An 11093-nucleotide genomic window follows, 5' to 3' on the forward strand; every position below is an offset into this window, starting at 1 on the left:
TATGCTTAATATGCGTGTGACACGCCTTATGCCCCCTATGGGACCTCCTGTGCCATTAAAGCCACATATAGTCCCTGTGGTAAATCCGCCCTGAGCAGATGCTCTGTCTACCCAAATGCAACAATTGAATCAATCTTTGGTTAGACAAAAACCTACCCTATGTCCCTCTGGGGTCAAGGGGTCATCTAAGCGGGCCACTTCCTCCTCACAATCCACTAATATCTCAGATGATACTTCTGATGAGGATGGGTAGTATACTGATCCGTCAGACACTGATACAGTTGCTTCTGACCAGGAACCTACAACTCAGGTTGATGTCGCTGACCTAGTGGAGGCTATTAACCTGATTCTACAAATCGACGATGAGGTAGATCCCACTACTGCGTCTAAGAAACCTTATAATAAGTTTAAACGTAGCTAAAGTAGTCTTAACGCATTCTGACAATTTAGTAGACATACGTCAGGAACCCTGATCTTCTCCAGGAGAGAAATTCTCCCTGTCTAAAAAGATGCTAGCTCATTATCCTCTCCCTGCTGAGTTGTGTAACAAGTGGGAAAATTCACCGCCGGTGGATTCCCATGTCACCCGTCTTGTGGTGTCATCTACTCTGCCTGTCACCACTGTCACCTCACTGAAGGAACCGACAGATAAGCATGTGGAAGGATGCCTGAAGTCTATTTATTCCCTTACAGGTGCTGAACATAGACCAACTATAGCAACCTACTGGGCCACAAACGGAATTGAAGCATGGGTTTAGGCAATAGAGGATGAACTGCCTCAGGATATATCTGATACTGAACTATATGGGTAACATGACTTAAAAACCTACATATAATAGAAATCCAGAGGTCTTCGTTACATATATCTGCAGAAATATGGCAAAGCCACCAGACCTCGACAAGGCTCCTCTGATGCTGGTGGTCCTAAACCTAATACTATATCTGGGCCTGGGGTGCAGAACCCCACAAACCGGCATAGGCCAGCCACCCCAGGGCAGCACACATGTGAGAAGGTAAAGTGTTAGTATGTGTTAATTAAAGGGAACGCAAAATCTGTATACAAAAAGTGATACACTAGTGACGGTGTAATTAAAAGACCTAAAGGATTAATAACAGTGTTAAGGGGGGTGCTAAATAAATATAATAGTGTGCTACCCCACAGCAGCCCAGCCACTCCAATCAGGGGGAACCGCACCCCAGACCCATTTCCAGTACTACTAATAATAATAATAATGATAATAATGATAATAATAATAGCCCTTCTGGGTCATACTAAATATAGTGCCACATGATAATGGCACCTAACAGATATACCCAAATTGAGAGCTAACTTACCTGGAGCCACCCCTGGGATCTCCATATGGCACTGTAGGAACCAGCGTGCCCTCCAAACACTGGTCCCATCTATGCCTCTCATACTAGCAAAACAGAATGCAAGTTGCTCATATCAATTTGACAATATACTTCAGGTGCTTGAAAGGGAGGGGTAATTCTAAGCAAGAGACAGGATGGGGATTAACCCCTGGTGTCCCCCAGCACACCAAACTATATGGGTAACATGACTTGAAAACCTACATATAATAGAAATCCAGAGGTCTTCGTTACATATATCTGCAGAAATATGGCAAAGCCACCAGGCCTCGACAAGGCTCCTCTGATGCTGGTGGTCCTAAACCTAATACTATATCTGGGCCTGGGGTGCAGAACCCCACAAACCGGCATAGGCCAGCCACCCCAGGGCAGCACACATGTGAGAAGGTAAAGTGTTAGTATGTGTTAATTAAAGGGAACGCAAAATCTGTATACAAAAAGTGATACACTAGTGACGGTGTAATTAAAAGACCTAAAGGATTAATAACAGTGTTAAGGGGAGTGCTAAATAAATATAATAGTGTGCTACCCCACAGCAGCCCAGCCACTCCAATCAGGGGGAACCGCACCCCAGACCCATTTCCAGTACTACTAATAATAATAATAATAATAATGATAATAATGATAATAATAATAGCCCTTCTGGGTCATACTAAATATAGTGCCACATGATAATGGCACCTAACAGATATACCCAAATTGAGAGCTAACTTACCTGGAGCCACCCCTGGGATCTCCATATGGCACTGTAGGAACCAGCGTGCCCTCCAAACACTGGTCCCATCTATGCCTCTCATACTAGCAAAACAGAATGCAAGTTGCTCATATCAATTTGACAATATACTTCAGGTGCTTGAAAGGGAGGGGTAATTCTAAGCAGGAGACAGGATGGGGATTAACCCCTGGTGTCCCCCAGCACACCAAACTATATGGGTAACATGACTTGAAAACCTACATATAATAGAAATCCAGAGGTCTTCGTTACATATATCTGCAGAAATATGGCAAAGCCACCAGGCCTCGACAAGGCTCCTCTGATGCTGGTGGTCCTAAACCTAATACTATATCTGGGCCTGGGGTGCAGAACCCCACAAACCGGCATAGGCCAGCCACCCCAGGGCAGCACACATGTGAGAAGGTAAAGTGTTAGTATGTGTTAATTAAAGGGAACGCAAAATCTGTATACAAAAAGTGATACACTAGTGACGGTGTAATTAAAAGACCTAAAGGATTAATAACAGTGTTAAGGGGGGTGCTAAATAAATATAATAGTGTGCTACCCCACAGCAGCCCAGCCACTCCAATCAGGGGGAACCGCACCCCAGACCCATTTCCAGTACTAATAATAATAATAATAATAATAATGATAATAATGATAATAATAATAGCCCTTCTGGGTCATACTAAATATAGTGCCACATGATAATGGCACCTAACAGATATACCCAAATTGAGAGCTAACTTACCTGGAGCCACCCCTGGGATCTCCATATGGCACTGTAGGAACCAGCGTGCCCTCCAAACACTGGTCCCATCTATGCCTCTCATACTAGCAAAACAGAATGCAAGTTGCTCATATCAATTTGACAATATACTTCAGGTGCTTGAAAGGGAGGGGTAATTCTAAGCAAGAGACAGGATGGGGATTAACCCCTGGTGTCCCCCAGCACACCAAACTATATGGGTAACATGACTTGAAAACCTACATATAATAGAAATCCAGAGGTCTTCGTTACATATATGTTAGGTTCCTGGTGCTCAGAACAAGGGAGATGTTATGAAGCAAGTCCAGAGCACCAGGACGGAATGCTGGGAAAGGGGAATGGAAAGGGAATAGCCCCTGGCGCCCTATCTCCGTTGTCTCACCCGTGCTGTCAGTACACTCTTGCGAGACTATGGTTGCTTGAGCCCATGGCAGCCGCGTTTGAAGGGCGGATTACGTCTGCCCAACTTCGATGCCCCCTCAGGTCTTAATGAGAGACAAAGAGTGAACCAAGACAGGGTGATAACAAGGGGCCCTCTGACTAAACAACAAGGCCAGGGGCTACTAACAAACCTAAAGCCAAAGTATGTGCGGCTTGCCGCCAAAGGAAAAGAACAACAAAGGAAATGCTGACCACACGCCGACAATACTTTTGTGTACCGGCGGTGACAGCATAAGCAGAACCTTCTGCAAAACACCAGTGACAGAAATAATAAGGGAATACAGCGGCCTAAGCCAACGGACGCGGCCGTGCCGCTACTCACGGAACCGGTACGAATACTGGCAAACGGACAGGAACTCCCAATGCTGCTGACACAGACTCTCAGAACTGGAGGACAGGCAGAATCCCAAACGACAGACCGGTGGACACCAAGAAGCCAGAAACTTGCACAGGCAAAGGTACTGGACCTCAGGACAGGAACGCCTCACGGCAGGACACGGGATCAGACATAGGAATCGACACAGGGACTGACACAGGAATCGACACAGGAAGCTCAGGAACTAGCAGGAACCAAGCTCAGAACTCAAGCAGACTGAAAACCCAGGAATATCACCAGCATCTGTGAATTGCAAACAGCCAGCATATAACAGAGAGGCCTAATTAATAATCCCATGCAGCTGCCTTGTTGCATGATTCCAAACTGACCAGATGCAATTAGCAGCTAGGTGAGGCTGAACACAAGGGAACAAGCTGCAATTACACAGACTCACCAGTGGCAGCAGACAAGAGTATTCTAAAACAGAGCAACAGGAAATCCTGGCATGCAAGACAACTTTATAAACATAAAATAGGAATGAACCACTACCTGTGGTTCATAACAGTATCCCCTCCTTAAGGGTGAGCTCCGAGCACCCCATGACACCCACGGGGAACATAAACAGAAGTATAACATGAAGTACAGAACAAAACTGCAAAACGGGAATGAGCCACAGCCGTGGCTCATAACATCACCCCCCCCTTGAGGAGGGGTCAAAAGACCCCAAAATTCAGACTATCCAGAACAAGGGATACAAAAAAAAAAAAACCTGACACACTGGTCTAACAGACAAGAAAACAAAAAACAAGTTGTAGCAACAACTTGTAACAGTGCCCCCCCCTTCAAGGCAAGAGTCAAAAATTATTTATTTTTCTTCTTCTTCTTTTTACTAAGCTCTTTAGGTCTGACCAAGGTAATTCCCCAAACATTGTCTGAACTGATGGTACCACCCAGCAAGGCTGCGTTCAAATCAGAGACAGGTCTCTTACCCTTGGGAGCTGAACTTTCTGGTAAAGTACTATTATTAGAAGAAGAAGTCAAAAAAGCACATCCTGCAGTCAAAACAACGGGCTGGGACTCTTGTGCAGAGTTTACAGTATTTGGTGGACTCTCAGCAGACAAGACGGGTGACTTAGAGGAACCTGAACCAATTTCTTTGGAACCGTATCTTTTAACAATTGCATCACAGAATGCTAGGGGATCCTGAAGAATGGGATCTTCAGCTTTCATTAGGCTGGTTGCCCACTCAGAAGGCTCTCCTCTAAAAGAATAAATCAGATAGAGCCCAAGGTTTTCTGAAGTGATGCCCAGAAATGGTCTAGACAACATAATAGTGTAATAGTGTTTGAAAAGCGCCAGAAATTGGGCGAAGTCCCCATCAAAGGTTATGGGTGTTGAGATATCAGAGTCAGGATCTGTTTCCTTCTCATCTGACTGACTGGAGTGCTTTGCTAGGACCTGGTCACTATTGACCTTACCCGGGGCTGAGACTTTCTGAACCCCACCCGGGGCAGTGACTTTCTGAACCCCACCCGGGGCAGTGACTTTCTGAACCCCACCCGGGGCAGTGACTTTCTGAACCCCACCCGGGGCAGTGACTTTCTGAACCCCACCCGGGGCAGTGACTTTCTGAACCCCACCCGGGGCAGTGACTTCCGGGAACCCCGCCGGGGCAGTGGCCTCCGAGAACCCCGCTGGGGCAGTGGCCTCCGAGAACCCCGCTGGGGCAGTGGCCTCCGAGAACCCCGCTGGGGCAGTGGCCTCCGAGAACCCCGCTGGGGCAGTGGCCTCCAGGAACCCCGCTGGGGCCAGCACCTCAAATTCTTTTACTGGGACCGGGCCGTTGGCGTCCCTGACTGGGATCGGGCCATCGGCCTCCCTCTCTGAGTCGATAATTATCGAAAGTTCTCCCGGGACTATGACTTCCGGGACTTTTGCTGAAGCAATAACTTTCAGATCCTCCACCAATGCTATGCTTCTTAAGTTCTTTCCTGGGGAAGCGACTTCTAGACCCTTCTTTGGGGCTGCGTCTCTCGAGACCCCACTTGGGGATATTACTTCAAAGATCCCTTCTGGGATTTTGCTTCTCGAGTTCCCTTCAAGAACTATGGTTTTAGAGACCCTTTCTTGGGTTGCGCTTTTCAAGTCCCTACCTGGGGTGACAGCTTCTGAGACCCCTTCCGGTATGGACACCTGAACTATAATATTTGATGTCCCTCTATAAGTCAGGGCATCGGGTACCGCTCCAGCACTCTGGGCATCGAGTACCGCTCCAGCACTCTGGGCATCGGGTACCGCTCCAGCACTCTGGGCATCGGGTACCGCTCCAGCACTCTGGGCATCGGGTACCGCTCCAGCACTCTGGGCATCGGGTACCGCTCCAGCACTCTGGGCATCGGGTACCGCACCAAGAACCTGAGCATCGGGCACCACTCCAGGACCCTGGGCTACGGGCACCACTCCAGGACCCTGGGCTACGGGCACCACTCCAGGACCCTGGGCTACGGGCACCACTCCAGGACCCTGGGCTACGGGCACCACTCCAGGACCCTGGGCTACGGGCACCACTCCAGGACCCTGGGCTTCGGGCACCACTCCAGGACCCTGGGCTTCGGGCACCACTCCAGGACCCTGGGCATTGGGCACCACTCCAGGGGCTTGCAACTCCGCTTCCACAGGAACCTCAAGAGAGGAGAAAAACATTCTTTTTTGATTCCTGAATCTATAATGGGGCTCCCTTGCCCAAGGACCCCAATTATAGGACAGAGAGCTTTTTAGTGTGGGTTGTGTGACAAGTACCTCTGCCACAGTAGCGACAGGAGTAGGTCTTGTATCCTGACTCAACTTGGCCAGAGGGCAAGACTCGTCACCACACTTTGGCTTGCGCAACTCACAGGTCTGCAGATAGTGGCCTAAACCCCCACAATATAGGCATAAGTTTAAGTTTCTGCGACGCAGACGCTCCTCTTCTGAGAGCCTGGGCCGCAGAAAACTTTTAAACCTTTTCTCTTCAATTAAACCAGAGGATTCTCTTGTCACCATACTGTGAACAAGAGTCTCTTTAGAGATAGATGTACTCTCAACGACTTCTGGCAAAATGAGCAAGATTTTAGTCAGAAGGTTTTGCAGTTGCTTTAGGGATTGCTGCAAAACTTCTAGTCGCTCTGGTCTCAAAGCACTGAATACAGAGTTCAGGGCTGCGAGAGATGCCTGCAGGGCTTGCATAGTAGACATAGGAGGATTTAAAACTAGACAGGACAAGACAAGACAAGACAAGGCAAGGCAAGGCAAGGCAAGACAAGGCAAGACTAAATTTTGCTAAACAAAACAAGACTTTTTTTTTTTTTTTTAAACACCGAACTGGATTCTAAACACCGGACTGGATTCTAAACACCGGACTGGATTCTAAACACTGGACTGGATTCTAAACACCGGATTCTAGACAAGACTGGATTCTAACACCGGACTGGATTCTAACACCGGACTGGATTCTAACACACTGAAATCTAGACAGGACTGGATTCTAGACTAGACACTGGACTGGGCCAAAAAAGAAAAAAAAGTTTTATTTCTTTTTTGTGGTATGGCTGGTGATAATGTTAGGTTCCTGGTGCTCAGAACAAGGGAGATGTTATGAAGCGAGTCCAGAGCACCAGGACGGAATGCTGGGAAAGGGGAATGGAAAGGGAATAGCCCCTGGCGCCCTATCTCCATTGTCTCACCCGTGCTGTCAGTACACTCTTGCGAGACTATGGTTGCTTGAGCCCATGGCAGCCGCGTTTGAAGGGCGGATTACGTCTGCCCAACTTCGATGCCCCCTCAGGTCTTAATGAGAGACAAAGAGTGAACCAAGACAGGGTGATAACAAGGGGCCCTCTGACTAAACAACAAGGCCAGGGGCTACTAACAAACCTAAAGCCAAAGTATGTGCGGCTTGCCGCCAAAGGAAAAGAACAACAAAGGAAATGCTGACCACACGCCGACAATACTTTTTGTGTACCGGCGGTGACAGCATAAGCAGAACCCTCTGCAAAACACCAGTGACAGAAATAATAAGGGAATACAGCGGCCTAAGCCAACGGACGCGGCCGTGCCGCTACTCACGGAACCGGTACGAATACTGGCAAACGGACAGGAACTCCCAATGCTGCTGACACAGACTCTCAGAACTGGAGGACAGGCAGAATCCCAAACGACAGACCGGTGGACACCAAGAAGCCAGAAACTTGCACAGGCAAAAGTACTGGACCTCAGGACAGGAACGCCTCACGGCAGGACACGGGATCAGACATAGGAATCGACACAGGGACTGACACAGGAATCGACACAGGAAGCTCAGGAACTAGCAGGAACCAAGCTCAGAACTCAAGCAGACTGAAAACCCAGGAATATCACCAGCATCTGTGAATTGCAAACAGCCAGCATATAACAGAGAGGCCTAATTAATAATCCCATGCAGCTGCCTTGTTGCATGATTCCAAACTGACCAGATGCAATTAGCAGCTAGGTGAGGCTGAACACAAGGGAACAAGCTGCAATTACACAGACTCACCAGCGGCAGCAGACAAGAGTATTCTAAAACAGAGCAACAGGAAATCCTGGCATGCAAGACAACTTTATAAACATAAAATAGGAATGAACCACTACCTGTGGTTCATAACAATATATCTGCAGAAATATGGCAAAGCCACCAGGCCTCGACAAGGCTCCTCTGATGCTGGTGATCCTAAACCTAATACTATATCTGGGCCTGGGGTGCAGAACCCCACAAACCGGCATAGGCCAGCCACCCCAGGGCAGCACACATGTGAGAAGGTAAAGTGTTAGTATGTGTTAATTAAAGGGAACGCAAAATCTGTATACAAAAAGTGATACACTAGTGACGGTGTAATTAAAAGACCTAAAGGATTAATAACAGTGTTAAGGGGGGTGCTAAATAAATATAATAGTGTGCTACCCCACAGCAGCCCAGCCACTCCAATCAGGGGGAACCGCACCCCAGACCCATTTCCAGTACTACTAATAATAATAATAATGATAATAATAATAGCCCTTCTGGGTCATACTAAATATAGTGCCACATGATAATGGCACCTAACAGATATACCCAAATTGAGAGCTAACTTACCTGGAGCCACCCCTGGGATCTCCATATGGCACTGTAGGAACCAGCGTGCCCTCCAAACACTGGTCCCATCTATGCCTCTCATACTAGCAAAACAGAATGCAAGTTGCTCATGATATCAATTTGACAATATACTTCAGGTGCTTGAAAGGGAGGGGTAATTCTAAGCAAGAGACAGGATGGGGATTAACCCCTGGTGTCCCCCAGCACACCAAACTATATGGGTAACATGACTTGAAAACCTACATATAATAGAAATCCAGAGGTCTTCGTTACATATATCTGCAGAAATATGGCAAAGCCACCAGGCCTCGACAAGGCTCCTCTGATGCTGGTGGTCCTAACCTAATACTATATCTGGGCCTGGGGTGCAGAACCCCACAAACCGGCATAGGCCAGCCACACCAGGGCAGCACACATGTGAGAAGGTAAAGTGTTAGTATGTGTTAATTAAAGGGAACGCAAAATCTGTATACAAAAAGTGATACACTAGTGACGGTGTAATTAAAAGACCTAAAGGATTAATAACAGTGTTAAGGGGGGTGCTAAATAAATATAATAGTGTGCTACCCCACAGCAGCCCAGCCACTCCAATCAGGGGGAACCGCACCCCAGATCCATTTCCAGTACTACTAATAATAATAATAATAATAATAATAATGATAATAATGATAATAATAATAGCCCTTCTGGGTCATACTAAATATAGTGCCACATGATAATGGCACCTAACAGATATACCCAAATTGAGAGCTAACTTACCTGGAGCCACCCCTGGGATCTCCATATGGCACTGTAGGAAGTGGAACCAGCGTGCCCTCCAAACACTGGTCCCATCTATGCCTCTCATACTAGCAAAACAGAATGCAAGTTGCTCATATCAATTTGACAATATACTTCAGGTGCTTGAAAGGGAGGGGTAATTCTAAGCAAGAGACAGGATGGGGATCCCAGGGGTGGCTCCAGGTAAGTTAGCTCTCAATTTGGGTATATCTGTTAGGTGCCATTATCATGTGGCACTATATTTAGTATGACCCAGAAGGGCTATTATTATTATCATTATTATCATTATTATTATTATTATTAGTAGTAGTACTGGAAATGGGTCTGGGGTGCGGTTCCCCCTGATTGGAGTGGCTGGGCTGCTGTGGGGTAGCACACTATTATATTTATTTAGCACCCCCCTTAACACTGTTATTAATCTTTAGGTCTTTTAATTACACCGTCACTAGTGTATCACTTTTTGTATACAGATTTTGCGTTCCCTTTAATTAACACATACTAACACTTTACCTTCTCACATGTGTGCTGCCCTGGGGTGGCTGGCCTATGCCGGTTTGTGGGGTTCTGCACCCCAGGCCCAGATATAGTATTAGGTTTAGGACCACCAGCATCAGAGGAGCCTTGTCGAGGCCTGGTGGCTTTGCCATATTTCTGCAGATATATGTAACGAAGACCTCTGGATTTCTATTATATGTAGGTTTTCAAGTCATGTTACCCATATAGTTTGGTGTGCTGGGGGACTCCAGGGGTTAATTCCCATCGTTGTCTTTTGCTTAGAATTACCCCTCCCTTTCAAGCACCTGAAGTATATTGTCAAATTGATATGAGCAACTTGCATTCTGTTTTGCTAGTATGAGAGGCATAGATGGGACCAGTGTTTGGAGGGCACGCTGGTTCCTACAGTGCCGTATGGAGATCCCAGGGGTGGCTCCAGGTAAGTTAGCTCTCAATTTGGGTATATCTGTTAGGTGCCATTATCATGTGGCACTATATTTAGTATGACCCAGAAGGGCTATTATTATTATCATTATTATTATTATTATTATTATTAGTAGTAGTACTGGAAATGGGTCTGGGGTGCGGTTCCCCCTGATTGGAGTGGCTGGGCTGCTGTGGGGTAGCACACTATTATATTTATTTAGCACCCCCCTTAACACTGTTATTAATCCTTTAGGTCTTTTAATTACACCGTCACTAGTGTATCACTTTTTGTATACAGATTTTGCGTTCCCTTTAATTAACACATACTAACACTTTACCTTCTCACATGTGTGCTGCCCTGGGGTGGCTGGCCTATGCCGGTTTGTGGGGTTCTGCACCCCAGGCCCAGATATAGTATTAGGTTTAGGACCACCAGCATCAGAGGAGCCTTGTCGAGGCCTGGTGGCTTTGCCATATTTCTGCAGATATATGTAACGAAGACCTCTGGATTTCTATTATATGTAGGTTTTCAAGTCATGTTACCCATATAGTTTGGTGTGCTGGGGGACACCAGGGGTTAATCCCCATCCTGTCTCTTGCTTAGAATTACCCCTCCCTTTCAAGCACCTGAAGTATATTGTCAAATTGATAT

Source organism: Pseudophryne corroboree, chromosome 2, assembly GCF_028390025.1.
Source record: "Pseudophryne corroboree isolate aPseCor3 chromosome 2, aPseCor3.hap2, whole genome shotgun sequence".
In the NCBI taxonomy this organism is placed as follows: Eukaryota; Metazoa; Chordata; class Amphibia; order Anura; family Myobatrachidae; genus Pseudophryne; species Pseudophryne corroboree.